A 20,007-nucleotide genomic window follows, 5' to 3' on the forward strand; every position below is an offset into this window, starting at 1 on the left:
TAAAGTAAAGATAACGGCTCTCACTTTCCCACTAGTGTCTGCTAAAACCCCCAACTGGATCCCGAAATGGTCTCTAATCAGCGTTTGCTTACTGGACCCCTACCATGATGGTCGTGTAGAGAGATGCTAACTGTTTAAGACACAATCCAAAAAATAAATAAAAAATAAAATCTGATAACTGTTACAAATAAATATTCCTAAAAGCAATTTCTTTAAGTGTGTATAAACAAAATCATGTGTAATGTTTGGTTATATATTGTGCGGAAACCATAAGTCTACAGACCGCTACCTAAACAGACAGACAGGTAAACAGAAAGGTGGATAAACAGAAAAGTGTTTAACAAAAATGGTTAAACAGAACTGACAGATCCACAGGCAGTACCGTGACCATAACCCCCCCTTCCCCCTCTCCGTCCAATACTATTTATCCGTCATATCATTTCCCTGCATATGGAGCACAATACCTACCGTATATAGTGAGACTGTAATAAATTCCGTACATTCTAATATTCTCTCCTACCTGTTTGTGAAGAAGATAAATCCACAGGAACCAAAAGACGCCTTACTCTGTAATCCTTTTTGCGCTACAGCTCACAGGATGAGTATGGGGCGCACAATAAACTAGCTGCTGTCCGCGGCAAAATTCAAAATCAAAATTCAATTCAGTGTGAAAGTGAATAACCTGATACTAAATTTTGGGCATCGTGTAAGACAGTATAATGATGCATCTTTCAGAACCTGACTGGTGGACGTGTTAAGAGCGCCTGAGGTTTTATTTTTTTCCATGAACTGGGTGATTTCTTAAGGAATGTTTTTAACTGGTGAACGGACGAACACCTGTACAGTACATCAATAATTCCCGTCTCTCGCTTCTCTCTCCACCAGTGTCCGAAATGCATATTTTTGTCTCTATTTTAATTAATAAAAAAAAGAGTTCTGTGCACTTTACCTCACATTTGACTCTTGATTGAGACGCGCACTTTCGACAATCTCCTGTTATAAAGTTCGTGTGAAATAATATCACTTTGATTTTATTTTCGAAAACGACGGGGAGTAAATAGACGAGTCAGATTTTTCCTCATTAAACCTCATGATGAAGACGAACATTACATTTTATACGCTGTTTTTTTTTTTTGTTTGACGACCCTGAGGCACGCCAGCTGAAAACCTCCGGCCTGACACACACAATTCCAGTACAGGTGTTTCTGCACGACTTATATAATACTCCGGAAGATCTCTCAAGATAATGTGAAGTCTTTTGAAAATTATACCCACATTAATATCCTCCAATCATTTGTTTCAATATGCACTATTCCAGCTATGCCATCTCTCCCAGCCTCAGGGGAGATAATCTATGAACCCTTTGTGTACGGGGTCGCCTCTCTGCTGAATAAAATCGTCTATAGTGAAGGGGTTAAAAGCTGACTTATGATGCTTATTCCTAACTACTCTAACTACTAGTTCTTTTACACATTACCCGTATACACAGCTCATGTCGGCAGCCTCGTACTTTTCACACATGTCTCATACTGTATAAATTATCAGCAATTTCAGGGTCCTATTTTGTTATATTTATTTAAAGCTTCGTGTCATACACGGATGATTACATATATGTTATGAACGTAACGGAAGTTGACCATTTACAAAGCTCGTGTAAATACAACCAGGAAATAATTTACCAGACTAGTATTCGACCTTCGATTTTGAGCAGTAACTGAGTCAACTGAGTCAAGAGAAAATGAATTCTCAGCTTAAGTGGTTTTGTATTGATGCGAAAAGTTAAACATTAAGAGGCACCATAAACGGCAACACTGGAGACAGAATACAAAGCACTTGGAGAGGGAATTGTTAATAAGTTATACTCGTATGTGAGAAAAAGCAAGCTTGACACAGGTCCACAGAGAGATGATGAGCATTGTGAGGAAAACCACTCAACTATGATATATGATAGAATCGTTATCAGTCCATTTCGTCGTGTTTTCATGGATCGTATACATCATTAGGCATAAAGAGCGGGAGGTCGCCACTACACTCCAACAGGTGATATACAGTAGGTTGATGCTGAGAACTGAGTGTAAACATCTCCCTCATATCTATGTACGTACGTGTGTTGACAAGAAATGTGTATAAACGACACGGCCCAGGTTACTGATAAAGGAGGAAGTGTTGAACATATAATGTGTCCACATCACTGAACAGTTTTGAAGCAGGGAACAAAATAGTGTAGCATAGGGTCAAAACAAAACAAAAAATTCTCACATGTAAGGTCAAACTCATTAACAACGTGAAAAATTACTTGGTTTTAAAGCTTACAACCTGCCCGAGGCTGCTAGTGTGTGTGTCTATTATAATTTATATTCAAGTTGGTGTTTACAATTATGTTCATCTTCTTGAACAGCTGCTGGGGAGAGGAAGGGAGGGACGGTTAGTGTATAAAGGATTTATAAAACTGAATTCGGTGCCCGAAGCGCATCTCCTCATACAGCCAAAACCAGTGAGTCGTTGAGGGCGCTGCGAGGAACACTGTGAAACAAAGTTAGTATCATGTCTCTGGAACCTAATAAAGGAAATGTAATATGATGACAGTCAAAATAAGGCGTTCATTTACCTCTTGCAAGTTGAAAAAACAGACTGTATACTTCTAACAAGTCGCAAACAACGTTTTCAAACACTGTAGTGAAAGAATACGGAATTCTATACACAGATATAGATGAAATAAAGAACGGAAAATGCAACATAATACTGTACGTTCTGTATCAACGTTATAGTCAAGATATAAAGACAAAATATATATTTCAGGAAAACAATCCGAATTCTAAACTATTTTTTTACTCACAAGAAACAATAACAGTTTCATCAGTAATTTGGAATGAGTTGAACATACAAACAAAACCTTAACGAAAACCTAGACTGTAGCTGATATGTTTCTGCCAGAAGTCTATTAATAAAGTGAACAATAACACGCCATCGTAAAACCAGCTTTATGGTCGTGTGGATGGAGCATTGGAGCACTACCTCATATGAATGAGTGAGTCCTCTACAGTGTTATGACAAACGCATCTCCAACCTAGTTGGTGGTCTTGGACATAGTTAGGGACACACAGAACTCCTGTCATTGGGAGCATCACGTTACTTGTAACATCTCAACTATATATATATATATATATATATATATATATATATATATATATATATATATATATATATATATATATATATTTATATTTAACACGTTGATCGTTGGTCATCTTTAAAACAACTCCGGCATGTGAAAAGCCTAAATGCCAGTGTCAGTCTGCCTGCTAAAAGAGATCTAGATATTAAAAACTATATAAAGGCAAATTAAACTTCATTCGTGCATATCCTACCAGCTGGTCATATCACCCGCCATGAAGAAATGTTTATTTTTGTCTGTCATTGTAAAGAGGCAGGGGTGAGGTGAGGCTGCCGGCGACGAGTTACGTACTGTACAACACTCGGAGGTAGTCAACCTTTGCCAAAAATAGGCCACCTTTTCCCAGCCAAGTGTCAGGTCCTTTAAGTTATAGCCTTTACACTTACCTGTAATTATTTTTACCTGCGGCCGGTCACACTCTTACCTGCAAGAAAAAAATAATTATTAGTGTGATTTAGTGTATTTATTCAAAGACTTATACTCACATCACTAGTGTCTTTTAAAACAAAAGACACTACGTTGGTATCGTCTTTGGTGGAAAGTTTTGATTGTCAAGGTGTGTGGGTGATACTGTACCGGAATGGAGGAACAAATGGCACAGGAAAAAATGGTACAGGAGAAAATGGCAATAGGGAAAAATGGAGCCGGAAAAAAAGGCATAATCATCAAACTAGGAAAAAATGGCACATTAATTTTTATTGACATGTTTTCGCTAAAATTTTATAACCTAACCTAATCCAACTTAATCAAACCTAACCTGACCTAACCTAACTTAACCTAACCTACGCACGCAATAGCTCATTAATTCGTTTGTGGTTCGTGAGCTCGAAGTGAAATCTGCTGTACCATTTTTTCTAGTACGAAAATTGTGCCATTTTTCCTGTGCCATATTTTCCGAGTACCACTGTACCGTTTTATGATTGTCTTAATGTTGTGTTGTGTATGCTTGAATTTAACCTTTTAGTGATTCATTTGATAACAAGTAGCAAATTATGCTTGGTCAGTATATGTGTGTCAAACAATCAGAAAGATCACACACACACACACACACACACACACACACACACACACACACACACACACACACCTTCATATCAACACCCGATGGCGAGTTACTACACCACGTGAACACCTCACCACCTGGTGTCTCCATGACCAGTCCAGGCCGGGGCCATCAACTGTAAACTATAATAATTTGTATTTTCAATTCATGTTCCTTCTTCTTTCAGTAATGGAAGCTTTTGTTAAACGACCCACTCACCTTACGGCTTTGTATGTAATAAGTCATTTTTGTCCAATGTATATTTTCAGCCTTCAGGCTGCCGACTTTTTCAATAAATCGTTAATTACTATTATTATTACACACACACACACACACACAAAACTGGTCAACGGAAGGCAGCAAGTGAACGACGCTTGGCCATCTGTCTGAGGCGGGGCGGGGTGGGGGAGCTCCACGACTCCGGGAGATCCATTACTTGCTGGCCATATCTGGGAGGACATCAGGCATCCCTAGAGGTTGATTTATATTCCCCTGACGCCTCCTGCTTTGCAAACACACCTTACAAGACGCATGGGTGGGGCAGTGATACACGAGCTCACATACACAAGCAGACGGGGAGATTGTTGAAACATAATACCACGCTTTGGTCGTGACCACCGTCGAAACTCGCCTCACTAAAAAAAAAATAACAATAAAAATATATACAAAATATAATAATAATAATAATAATAATAATAATAATAATAATAATAATAAGGCGAGTCGTCCTCCTTCCTTCCCTTTCAAAAATTAATATATATATATATATATATATATATATATATATATATATATATATATATATATATATATATATATATATATATATATATATATATATATATATATATATATATATATTTTTTTTTCACAGAGAGAAGATAAGTTAAGAATATTGAAGTAACACCCTTAAAATCTCTCATGTGTAGGGTGGTTTTTGTGTTCTTTTTCTAGGGGTGAGATTTACGAAGGGTCTGAAGGAACACGACACATACTGCTATTTACGGAGAATTCAAATGTGTGTGTGTGTGTGTGTGTGTGTGTGTGTGTGTGTGTGGGTGCGCGCGCTAGAGTGTATCTGGTCGCCGCACATCTATCACCAAATTTGTATTCATGGCCATGATGGTGAGGGGGATATGAGAGTGTGAGGTTGTGATGGCGGAAGAAGAGAGGAGGCCGAGCCAGTGGCTGGAGTGGAGAGAGACGGGAGAGAGACTCAGCGAGAAGAAAAAGGCAATACTTCTGTCGTGATGGCTCGAGCAACGCACTGTACTTTTCACGAGAAGGAACGGACAATGCTCACCAAGATAGAGCAGGTAGCACTAGGCATGATAGAACAGGCAACACTCGGCATGATAGAACAGGTTACTCTCGGTAATTATAGAACAGGCAACGCTCAGCATAATGGAAGTCAACACTTTGTGAGAGAGAGAGAGAGAGAGCAAATTATTGGTGGAAGCTTTAAAACCTTCTCAGTGGTCAGAGACGACTTAACGCAAGGGAACCATTAACATAACAAGAGCTTCATTCAACACTGTTTCAGTTATTCACAATTTGAGGGGGAGACACATTGTAATGACGAGAGGATCGAGGCATTGAAATGTCTCCTCAATTTGTCCCAAATCACTGTAATCATACCCAATTATCTTCGAGTACCTGCTTATGATCTTCACACAATGGTATATATAATATCATCTTTATATAATACTTGGAATGAGGCCATCGATAAGGAATATAAAGTGTAGACGAGTATAGGACATAAGGCAAGAGAGAACAAGAGAGAACAAGAGCTCTGGAGTAGTATACACTGCACCTTTATCTCTCACGTAACCAGCCTACTAGTAAACTGGTTAAGAGGAAAGAGACTAAATGTGGAATTCAGTCAGTTAGTCAATCAGTACTAATCCTCCTACATTCCTCTTATCTCCAGGGGACCACAGCTTTTAATTGCGTTTATTCTTCCTCTTCCCTTCCTACCCACAACTTTGCCCACTAACTTCACACAATCAGTAATAATATATGGTTAAACTAGTAAAAAAAAAGAATTGCTGTATTTTTATTTTTACGCGGGAGTTGTCATATCAATAACAACAGTATTAACACCGCGATTTCAATAACAAATAACGCTTGATACCAATAAGCGTTACACGGAATGACAAAGGCACAGACTCTTTAGTGTCACTGGGGTGTGAGAAAGACGAGCAACAGGTGAACTGGGGTGTCTCTTCTGGTCACCGGTAATTATTAAATAAATTCATACAAGTTAAGATTTAATTGACGTAGTTAAAAAAAATTTGTTTAAAACGAAAAGTAAATTTGACTAATTTAAAGAGACGTACACTCCACTTTTCTCTATGTCCTTAAAACAATGCCAGGGAACTTACCGAAATTCTTCATCAAGGTTTTCAGAACATAACGCACGGTGAATGTAACGCCACATGTTTTCTTCAACTGTACATAAGAACATAAGAATGGAGGAAACTGCAGCGGGCCTATTGGGCCATACTGGGCAGTCCCATTTACACCCAACCCCTATTGCTCATATATCCGTCCAACCTATGTTTGAAGCTATGCAGCGTATTCGAGTTAATGATGATATTTGGTAACTTGTTCCACTCGTCCACTGCTCTATTTCCAAACCAATGTTTACCTATTTCGCGCCTAAATCTAAATTTGTCTAATTTAAAACCATTGTTACGAGTTTGCTCCTGGTTGGATAGTGTGAGTACCTTTGTAATGTCCCCTTTGTTCAGCCCTGACTTACATTTATACACCTCTATCATATCGCCCCTCACTCTACGTCTCTAGAGGGAGTGCAAATTAAGATGCTTCAACCTGTCTCTGTACTCTAGGTTCCTAATGCCCGGGATCAGTCTTGTCATTCTCCTCTGAATTCCTTCCAAATATTCTATATCCATTCTGTAATACGGTGACCAGAATTGAACTGCATAATCCAAGTGAGGTCTCACAAGCACAAGATATAGTTTTAGGATGACCTCGCTAGTCTTGTAACTAACACTACTTTGTATGAACCAAAGTATTTTATTAGTCTTGTTTCGAGCAAATACACATTGTTTACTTGGCTTAAGATTCCTACTTATTATTACTCCTAAATCTTTCTCGCAGTCGTATTTCTCAATAATATCGTTGTTCATCTGGTATCTGGTTTCAGACCATTCGACAAATTTGTTTAGATCTTCCTGTAGTTTTGCGGAGTCCTCGTCAGATTTAATTACACGCCCTATTTTAGTGTCATCAGCAAACTACACACTCCCACCAACGCTAATAATTATAGATACAATACAACTATATATAACTACACATACCACACATTGAGGTACATATGCAGTATATATAATGCATTACTAAACGTGCTTAGTTATACAAATACCCACGTTACACCCACATATATAATTAAACATCCACAATTGAATAAATACACTTACCACATATACACTGTCACGCACGCAAGATTACAACCAAACAAAAATACCTACAGACCCTGACACACACACACACACACGCACGCTCAAGTATTTTATGTGCGTGAGGAGAGTGCATGTACGTGGCTGGCTGTTCTTGGTAAGCCTGATTGTTTAGGTTGAGGCATTCACCAGATATGCACGTATGTTAAGACGTCACAAAGTCAGTAATTACCACTCCTTATATTAAAACCACCAACCACCTCATTCGTATTATGTGAGTTTCGCTACACACACACACACACAAACACACACAAACACACACATTCCTCCTCCTCTTCCATCATCACAAACACCACCATCACCAAACACACGTCCACCCCTCCCTCTCCCCATCTTCTTCACCACTACCATCAGGAGCTACACTGCTCTCATACAGCCTTCTCACTGTCGCCACAACATTCCACTAACTTCCTGCTTCCTCATCAACCTCGGCCACACCGACCCACCTGCCGTGATGCATTCAGTCTCCTGCAGCACGGCAGCGCACGCAACGTCGTTGACACAGGTCACCTCCACAGCAAGCGCACGCCATACTCCCACAATCACAAAGCTGTTCACCGACTTTCACACACTATACAGCAAGAACATGTATTAATATGCGCCTAGATATCCACACACACACACTTTGTAGCAAATACTTACATTACACATTCATTTACATCCACACTCTGCACTTCACTAGCTTCCACACTCACACTTCAAATTAGCACATGCATAAACACACTCCAACGAACTCACACTGCACATTAAGCACATGCATTAACACACTCCTACATGCTCATCAACCCCCACACTGACATATCACAACAAGCATTAACACACACCAACATACTCCCCAATCCCCATACTCACACTTCGCAATAAGCACAAGCAATAACACACTCCAACATACTCACTAACCCCCACACTTACACTTCACAACAAGCACGTGCAGCAACATACTGCAGCATTATCCACTCAAATGAATTTAGCGGGCAAACACGCACATACTCGTATCTGTATAAGTATACTCCTATACATCTTAATTACAATCGTTCTGTGCACTCATAAACGGCAGCATATGGGTATACGCAAGCACATCTAACAAAACCACTCAATACCATCCATACTCTCCAACACACACACACACACACACACACACACACACACACTACCACGCTGCCACAATCGTCCCACATCATCTGAGTCTCTCACTCTCTCAATCAATGTTTGGCGCTGGGCCAGTATGCAGTTATTTAATTTTGCACTTAATTTCGTTCCCACGCAGCAGCTTTCTTGTTACAACTGATGTTTTATCTTCTCTTCGACCATCAACTTGAAAAGGCATTTATCCACAAATTGTCATCCCCTTCAAGTATGTGTTTACTCTATTGTTAAGCATTCGTTCTATGTTTGTTTTTATTGTTTATTCTCACCCTCTTCTGCATTTTTTTCCACACTTTTATGTACTGGTTCAACACACCTTAGTTTTTTAATATGTTGGTGGTCAGGGTGATCAAAGTTGGTATGGCACCGAGTTTTAGGCCCAATAAGAGTGTCCTTTACGCACACACACACACACACACACACACACACACACACACACACACACACACACACTACAGCTACAACACCAGCTCCTTTCCAACCACTGAAAATTACCAGATATATTGTTAATTTGTACATTCACTCAGGTTTCAGCTCCTCTTTGTACTGGAAGCTTTTGTTTAATGAACCATTTCCCTTGTATCACGATATGTAACTTCTAATATATCAGTATATTGCATATTTTCATTTGTGTTTTTAAATAAACAGTTAATTATTATTATTATTATTATTATTATTATTATTTTTATTATTATTATTATTATTATTATTATCATTATTATTATTAATATTATTATTATTATTTAATTGTTATTATTATTATTATTATTATTATTATTATTATTATTATTATTATTATTATTATTATTATTATTATTATTGTTGTTACAATTATTATTATTTGAACCCCATATAAAATAATTTAATATTCTAACTATCTCAAGCTATGTTCTCTGTATACCTCTTCACCCCAGCTTCAGTGTGTCTCCATACGGCATACACGGTACATGTAATACATTCAGGTTGTATTTACCTCTTATAATAAATCTAACTCCGTCGTGTGGTGGTTCCCCCTCCCTCTAGCCTAGGGTACAGAGAACCTCCACCACAGCACACCATTTGGGACACCTTCACTCCTCACAATCCACGTATAACCATCACATAACGTGTACCCTCGGTAACACACCGTGGCGACAGGTAAACAATCACTACATATAATGTGTACATATTTCTATCAGATCTCCGGGAACTTTGTCACATCAAACTGTTTCCCAATTGCCTCTATTTCGTTTCTTTTTTTTTTTCCATTCTGCATACAACCACTAAGCAGTACCGAGGAAGTGTTGACTACTGTTCTACTACCTCTTCCTCACTAACATAATCTGCTAATGTCGTCTTTACTGGAGAAGGTCTCTCACGCCTCGACACACTCATCACATTTGTGGGAGAACAAAGTAAAAAAAAGTTCAAATATCCTTTCATAAAGCTGCGTATCATAATCTTATACTCCTGGTTGGTATTGTCTTTCCTACACACTCATCAATTCAGCTATATGTAGTGTGTGGGATAAAATATTATTACAAAAAACATTCTTCGCCCTGCTTCTTACACATTTCTTTTGGAACACGATTTAAAACAGTGACAAATTGGCATTCTGAATAAAATAACAATATCCCACACACGCTACTCATGATGTGCTATCCTAAAGTTCCAGCGGAGATCCTCCCCTCCCAGCACCTCAACCACCACCTTTCAACCACCACCCCTTCTCCCCCTCAACCACCTCCTCACACTTGAGGCATCACTCACCATCATCCATCCCCCCCCCGACACAACACTCATCATTATTTGCTTAACAAAATACGTCTTCCTCTCATCTGTCCCCCTTCCTCTGCCCGTCACTTCCCCTCTTCCCTCCCACACTCCATTCCCTCAAGGTCTCCTCACATTATAACACATAACAACAAAGAGAAGCCTTTTTCATTATGACTGACTTCCACCTACACACCCCACACACCGGGGCAGCCTCATCCGATGCGGTTATGTCAAGAGTCCACCCCCACAAAGGAAAATGGTACACAGCAAAGGTCCTGTTGTCTGTTGGAGAAGGAATCAGAATCAGGGAGAGAAGAGCTACTATGAGGAAGGTGGTGGTGGTGGTGAGGGATGTGGTGGTGGTGAGATAGGAGGTGGTGGTGGTGAGGGATGTGGTGGTGGTGAGGACGAGGGGGGTGGTGAGGTTGGTGGTGGTGGTGAGATAGGTGGTGGTGGCGAGGAAGGTGGTGGTGGCGAGGGAGGTGGTGGCGAGGATGGTGGTGGTGGTGAGGTAGGTGGTTGTATAGGGGATGTTGGTTGACTATCATCCTATTATCACAATTTCCTTCTTCTGGTATGAGATGTTGCTGGGGTAACATCCACTCGCCTGAGCACCTCCACCCACGTTACCCCCCCCCCACACGCCCTCGTCTTGTGACTCTACTCTAGTAACAACCTTCCATGTTGATAATTGCTATGCTTTGTTTAATCGACTTAGTTTACCATTGTCTATGTACAATGAGCATTCCGAACCAACGTGAACTTGTATAAAGAACCGACTGCCTGTCATATCCGAGTGTCTTTCCTCCCAGTGCTACTGTGGGTGACTCACAGCTGGCCTCTATGTCACCTACGCCTCCCGGAGGTCGTCAGTCACTCCCTGCCCTTCCCTGCCTTGCCCTGCCTTGCCCTGCCTTGCCCTGCTTTGCCCTGCCCTGCCCTGCCCTGCCCTCCCTCGCTTCCCGCCTTTACCCCGCCGTTGCCTCTCCTTCCCAGACTTCCCTCACTTGTTGTCCTCCCCTTCCCTCACACGCTACCCTCCCTTTCCCTCCCTCGATGCCTTCCCCTTCCCTCGCTACCCTTTCTCATTGCCCCTTCTCTCCCTAGGAACCCTCCCCTTCCCTTCCTCGCTGCCCTCCCATTCCCTCCCCTCCCTCGCTGCCCTCCCTTTCCCTTTCTCGTTGCTTCTCCTTACCTCCCTCGCTACCCTACCTCATTGTCCCTTTCTCTCCCTTGTTACCCTCCATTTCCCTCCCTTCCCTCGCTACCCTCCTTCGTTGCCCTCCCCTTCCCTTCATTCCCTTCTCTCATTGCCTCCCCTCCCCTCCCTCTACCATGTGCAGGCTTTAAATATGTATCATCAGGAGTCACTTAGGAGGCACATGATGGAGGGAGACGTGATGGGAGGGACGTGATGGAGGGAGTGATGGAGGAGGTGGACGTGATGGAGGAGGGTGGGCGATGGAGGAGGGTAACAGTGAAGGAGATTGTGATGGTAGAGAGAGAGAGAGAGAGAGAGAGAGAGAGAGAGTATAACTTGCATTGACGAAAAAAAACAAAAAAATTAAATAAATTAAGGAGAGGAAAAAATAAATAAAATCTATTCGCCGTAAAATGTTTTTTCTGCCGCATTCTTTTTAAATGTTTCCTGGGGGGAAGATTTTTCCCTCATTCTTAATATTTTCAGATTATTGTAGACAGTTGGGACACTTACTGGCAAAACGCTACACTTCGCAAATGACCGATTTACCGAATGATCGACTGACTGACTGACTCTCTGACTGATTGACTGACTGACTGACTGACCCGGCGACCGACTGACTCCTTCTGTCTCTTTGACGGTAAAAAGTAGGAAGGTTACATTAATTATTATCTCTCAAGGTTATCAGATGGTGCGTCATAACATTTTTCTACAACGAACCTGCGACCTAACTGAACACAACCTAACCTACTGTATTTGACTTGAGGTAAACAATGTCACACCTTCCCCTGGGATACAATGTTCCATCTTTCATGTTAAACTTTACCAAAATTAATAGAGTACCAGAAAATTTGTCTCACTCGCTGAACTTCCCAGAACCGTAATCAGGATTTTTTTTTTTCTCGGTAAGGGCCAGGCAGGACTCTGTGGGGTCATTGAGACAGGACGCAGAATGATCAAACACCCGGGTGAGTCGAGGTGACGTTGTTGATGGTAGTGGAGTAATGGTGGCCCCTCCTTGTTGACATCGCATTAATAACCACAAAGGTATCCCGTCAGTACCCCTCACCAACGACGCCACTAACCACGACTACATCTCTAGTGTAACTACGGCCACGCCTCGCCACTAACAACACCCACACCTCACCACTAACAACACCCACGCCTCGCCACTAACAACACCCACACCTCACCACTAACAACACCCACACCTCACCCCTAACAACACCCACACCTCACCACTAACACCCACACCTCACCACTAACAACACCCACACCTCACCCTAACAACACCCACAACACCCACACCTCACTACTAACAACACCCACACCTCACCTCACCCTAACAACACACACACCCTCACCACTAACAACACCCACACCTCACCACTAACAACACCCACACCTCTCCCCCTAACAACACCCACACCTCACTAACAACACCCACACCTCCTAACACACACCCACCTAACAACACCCACCTCCTCACCCACCTAACAACACCCACACCTCACCCCTAACAACACCCACACCTCACCACACCCACACCTCACCCCTAACACCCTAACAACACACCTCACCACTAACAACACCCACACCTCACCCCTAACAACACCCACACCTCACCACTAACAACACCCACACCTCACCCCTAACAACACCCACACCTCACCCCTAACAACACCCACACCTCACCACTAACAACACCCACACCTCACCACTAACAACACCATTACCTCGATTGTTCATCCTCAAACAAAACGTAATTACAGTTCCCTGAAATACCATTATTAATCTCCAATAATTGGTTTAATTGTTATAAAGTCAATAAATAGGTAAATCTATATATATAATATAATCTGGTAATGTATATTGACAAAAAATAGTGATTTTTATAAGAACAAAACCCGGTTAGCGTGACTTAGAGAGCATCTATATAAACTAATATCACTAGACCTTCAGATATGGAACTGCAGTAAACAAGGTGTCGTCTCAATCTGGTTATTAATTACCTATCCTGACCTTAATTCTCCTCTGACCTTAAGGCTAAAACTCCTGTCTTAAGTGAGGCAAGTATATGAGACCGAATGTAGTTGTAACATTCATGTGTTTTTTTTACCTATTTAATTTTTTATAACTATTCATTTAGTTATTTCTGTACATTCTCTAATTAGTTCATTCTTATTCACTACTCCTACTCTTATTCTTCCTTTTCTTTTATTTTCCTCGTACTTTTATCGTGTTCCTTTCTTTACAGTAATAATATTTACTTAGGTGTAATTGTCCATGTAGTGCTGGAAACTCCTTATGGTTATTAAGAACAGCGACGATGCCTCCTTGTGCACCGGAGGACAAGTGTACAGTTTACTGTATCTCCACTGCCTCTGACTACTGCCACTTTTTCATGACGGCTAACCTACCTGGCAAGATTGTTTAATATTTATCCTGACATTGATACATCCGAAAATAGATCCACCAATCACAATCACCTTTACATACAGCCTTCCTTTACCAAGTATTGTCAGGGTGGGGTCGCTGGATCTCTGGCTGACTGTACATCAACCCCAAGACAAACCTTTGCGTTATGGGTGTGGGTTGTGACAGCGGCAGGCGTAATTACTTAATTGATTAACTAATGTGTTACTTACGCAATCATTTGTATCAGGATGTATGAGAGAGCTGGGATCAGTTGAATAATAGCCACCCCAACTTATTTCATCCAATGATTCAACAATTTAACGGGGGGGGGGGGAGGTTATGTCAGATTATGTTATGTTTGATGTTATATTTATCGTGTGTTATGTTTATTAAGTTAGATTAGCATTAGGATGGTTAATCTTATGGTGAAATAAGCTGGGATTTCTAATCTTCACGTGGTCCGAGTCCTCGTAAGGGATTAGATGATAAATGAAGAAAAAATACATAAACATTGGCGATGATGACAATTTATTCAAAGAACAACGATAACATGAGTGTGTTTATAACGAAGTCAAATTATTATTTTTTTGTGAAATACCGTCAGGTTATGTCGTGACACCACTACATTTTTTTTTCTTATTTACGAAGTGAAAAAAAATCTTAAGTAAATTTTTCTCCTAGCCTGTATTATTAACTCGAAGGTCGGAACAGGTGATCAGCGGACATGCCACAAAAAATAGACCCAGATTATTTTACAAGATATCAGGGGAAATTACTGTCAATAATTGTATTAATACTCTGGCTGCAACCTGAAACAAACGTGTTAGCTCACGACAGAACACCGAGCCGTGATGATTTTATTAGTCTCCTCTCATTTAACCATAACAAATCATTCAAAGATAATATAGTGAATAAAAAACGACACGCGCACAACACACCCAAAAAGTATCTTTACGCAGGGGTCCGATGAATCTCAAAATGAGCACTAAGACCCCTGTTGTCTCGGTAGGCTTGTCAAACCCTTCGTCCGTTGTCATATTGTTTAACATAAATTTGTAAAGATACTTTATGAAGCGTGTGAGTAATGCACAATAATGATACAATAATGGATAAATATGAAAACGTTAATAACGTTCTACTGTTTTTAAAACCTTATTTATCTACCTTTTAATATAAGGTTTTTTTAACCAAGTATTACACCATAATTACACTTCATTATACGCCAGTCTTATAATCCACTGAATAATGCAATATTATAGTGCCCTAAACCCACCGCTTATAAACCATAAGAGTAGTTATCAAGGTAAAACTCCGTAAGCTCTTCTGGAGGTACGACAAAATGCCACTCAATATATCTACGAGAAGTGAGTATTTAGCAGAATTCACTTACAAAAGAGATGAATTGTAATCATATGCGTATAACAGAATGACAGGTAACCTACACAAATATGACAATACAAAAGTTATGCTATAATAGTGAAGCTTGCCACAAAATGAATCTTATAACCTAACCTACCCTAATCTAATCTAACCTAACCTAACCTAACTAAAAACATGACCAACCTTTAGTCACATCTGACACTACTCCCAACATCATGCCAGCTGACACTACTATTAACATCGTGCCACTGCTGACACTATTACCAACATAAGTCGTAGGATAAGAGTACCCTACATACACAAACCTAAAAAAAAAATAAATCAAGGAAGCACAACAACAGCTGTTCACACGTCACCACGTTTAAGAGTCTCTGTTCCCGACGCACGAGTCTGAGCTTACCCACCTACGCAGCCAACAACACAAAGTAAAAGTTGAGAACTTACCCGCCCACGTAGCTAACTATCTTCTTCCACCAGCAGTCAAACTCAGTGTGGCGACAGTCAATCTCACCCACCTGATGTAAACCCCAACACAAGGCTAGAATTGAAATTTCAGCTGTTGGCCCGAGTAAGTAAAAAGTGGAGGAGCGCCGCGCGCGAGGGAGTTGTTTCAGAAAGTCGTGGTAATGACCTGCAAACATCAACCACACCGCCACTTTTCATTCCTTCTAAATTGTTTTTTTTTAGGTCGAAGAGTTTATATTTAACAGTGTATCAACATTGTCTCAAACACTAATTGCCTTTACTTTTGAGCTGTGTGTGTGTGTGTGTGTGTGGCGGAGGTGATGGTGAGCCAGGGGTTGACAGGTATGGGTAGACAGACGCCCGAGGGAGCATCGTCCAAGGCTTGTAACAGGTCGTGTACAGTGGCTGATCTTTAAACTTGTCCACAACGTACGTACACACACCCTCACCTAGCATCTCCTCACAACCTCTTACACATCACACTCCTCACCACAGACACTATAAACACCTCTCACTCACCACCTTCATTTATTGAAGCTGTTGCCACACCTCACCAAGACCCACCCATCACTTCCTTACAATCCCTCTTTATCACCATCATTCTCACTCTTAACCACTACCATCACATGGCTGATACACCACTACCATCACATGTCTGATATACCACTACCATCACAGGCTGCTATACCACTACTATCATTAATTCCGAAGTCGGCCTCATCATGCATCCTTGTGCTTGTGAGTTAAATTACTTTATTAAATCAGTCTTACTCAGTGACCGGTATCATCCTTCAGAACATGCTGCATTATGTGGGTTTATAAGAGGTCATACTGGTTCAGTCTTCTGCACGTGTGACCTTGTGACCCTGCTGACGACAATACACTGGGCCAGACTGTAAAAGGGGGGGGAAATATATGTAGGTGACCAAAGTCCACCTTCAGAAAGTTGCTTTTTTTCGGTCCTTCGAACAATCGTTGATGTTCAAGTCGACCAACCTTCCGGGAATTAGTGGTTCGTAACCTTAATGCTGCTCTAATTTCTTACCCGAACACTAAGCCTTCTACAGCAAACATGCGAGGAGGAGAGAGAAAAATAAGTAAAACGGGAGGTGGAGTGAAAATCCACTGATAGTAAATACTGTGCAGCGCTAACCGAGTATGCGACTGGGCCAATTATTTTATGACTTCATTACGCCAGAAAAATTTACATACATGTTTCATCCCCGGCATAATACTTCACTTCCTAGAAAAGATCCTCAGGAGAGAGTTTGGGCGTATAAGACGATGATCCACACACACTGAATACGTTATTAAAAAAGATCCATTTGGGCAAAGGCTTAGGGTATAACTATAAGTTTCCCTTAATATACCGCCTCGGAACACAAGATGAAACGTAGGTATTCTTCCTCATCTCCTCTATCACTACAACCTACCTCCTCCTCTTTCCCCACATACACACACAAGCTCCTCCAGGTTCTTGTAGCAACGTCTTCTCCCCATCAAGTAAGTTTACTCTCGTTGGGTGAAGATATGCGTGTTGGCACCATAGAGAGCAGTTATTAGTGGTAACCTGATAGTTGAGTGAGCTGCCGCATCCATCACCCGGCTTGGCCTGGCCTGGCCTTCCTCCTCTGCCCGCCACTCAGTTAGCATTACGGCAACTGGGTCAGAGACAGCGCCATTCACCGGGCTTAGCATCTCCTTGTACTGGGTAGAACTAATGGTAATACCTGGTGGAGGATCAGACACCACAATTAGTGTTATGAGGTCAGGATTTAATGCCATAAAGTTCAAGATATAAACTCGTGGGGAGGTGAGTCTGAGCTTGCTGCGTTAGAACCATTTTTTTAGCACTGTACTGCACTGTACTGTACTGTACTGTACTGTACTACATTTCGCTCCTTCACACATTACTTTAATATAAATTTTTTTTCAATCAGTCAACATTTATAAATGTACAAATAGATAGATAGATAGATAGATAGATAGATGCGTCCTCCTTAGATTGCTTCCCTGGTTGTCAGAGACCGGAATTGATAGGTTTAGACAATGTCATGAGAGGCCGGGCCCCCAGGGAAGTGTAGTGGGAGATGCCTGAGCATCATGGTATAAGATCCACTGCATGATAAATCAGTCCCGGGTGAGCTCCTGCTAGTCACCCCAGTCACTATAACTGTTTACCACCCACAGATGACGCCGCCTGCTGCCTCCTGTTGATCTTGGTTGCCGCCTCTAAATTTAGATGTCTGACAGTCTATGTATTGTCTATAATCTTCCTCTAAGTTGTTTGTCTCGTCGTGGGATCTGCTTCCCTTTGTGTTGTCTAATATAATTTCGTCTCTAATATTTTTCCCACCGCATTTTGTCTTAATTCTCATTGGATACATACTATGACTATTTTTGTTAACCCCGTCTGGACTGTCACTACAGTGGCATTTTGTTTCTTGTTGACTCGCTCAATGTTCACTAAGAATTGTTATTTATTCCCTATTCTCTCCATTCTTGTACATCTTTATCTTTTTTTTCTTCTTCTAATTTCCCATCAACGTGACACTGGCATCCTACACTCCCGCCTGCCACCTCACCATTCCTTGTATCATCCTACCCACCCTTCATCACCCCTCCCTATCCACGCACCGCCCAAACCCATGTATACGCTACCTCTCCTATCCACCATTCAATCTTCTTATTTTCTATCATTCTAAACCACCTTTCAATTACCCCATATTCTTACCTTCCCATCACCCCACGCACCACCACCTTCCCATCGCCCCACGCACCACCACCTTTCCATCACCCCACGCACCACCACCTTCCCATCGCCCCACGCACCACCACCTTTCCATCACCCCACGCACCACCACCTTCCGTCAAATTCCCCACGCACCACCACCTTCCCATCACCCACGCACCAACATCTTCCCATCACCCCACGCACCACCACCTTCCATCACCCCACGCACCACCACCTTCCCATCACCCCACGCACCACCATCTTCCCATCAACCCACGCACCACCACCTTCCGTCACCCCCACGCACCACCACCTTCCCATCACCCCACGCACCACCATCTTCCCATCACCCCACACACCACCACCTTTCCGTCACCCCACGCACACCACCACACCTCTTCACCCCACGCACCACCATCTTCCGTCACCCCACGCACCACCACCTTTCCGTCACCCCACGCACCACCACCTTTCCGTCACCCCACGCACCACCACCTTTCCGTCACCCCACGCACCACCACCTTTCCATCACTCCAAGTTTCCAACCTTTTCCTCAGTCCAACCCACCCATTCTCTCCTCCACCAATCCACCCTTCTCCTCACACGCTCAATTACTACCGTCATTACCATCCCTGCGTCACATCCCTTACCCCCTCCCCCTTTGGCAGCCCTTATATATGCCCCTTCACCACACGCCAAAATCATGCAACAAACTACACAACTTGTATATACACTCCGGCAACTTGTACACTAACGGATGCACTTTATCTCACAGAACTTCCGCGTCCATTAAGACAAATTTTCCAGTGGGTGACTTTAGCATGAGGCGGTTCTGAGACGGCCTCGCGTTGGCCAGGCAGCAGCGGGGGTGGGCGGCTTAATAACACTAGAATCTGTCGTGTGTGTGTGTTATCCTTAGTGTCCGTTCTATCATCTGCACGCCATATTCACTCCTTGGACAGCGCTCATTTATACCTGCCCGTCTGTCTGATGATACTTGAGAAGTGGAGTGGTGGGGGTGCTACTCGTGATGGTGTGGAGTGGTGGAGGTGCTGCTACTCGTGATGGTGTGGAGTAGTGGAAGTGCTCCTCGTAAGGATGTGAAGTGGTGGAAGTGCTCCTCGTGAAGGTGTCAGGTAATGGAGGTCCTCAAGACGGTATCAAAAGGCGGAAGCTATAATGACTTCATGATCTTTCACATAAAAT

Source organism: Homarus americanus, unplaced genomic scaffold (assembly GCF_018991925.1).
Source record: "Homarus americanus isolate GMGI-L3 unplaced genomic scaffold, GMGI_Hamer_2.0 scaffold52711, whole genome shotgun sequence".
NCBI lineage: Eukaryota > Metazoa > Arthropoda > Malacostraca > Decapoda > Nephropidae > Homarus > Homarus americanus.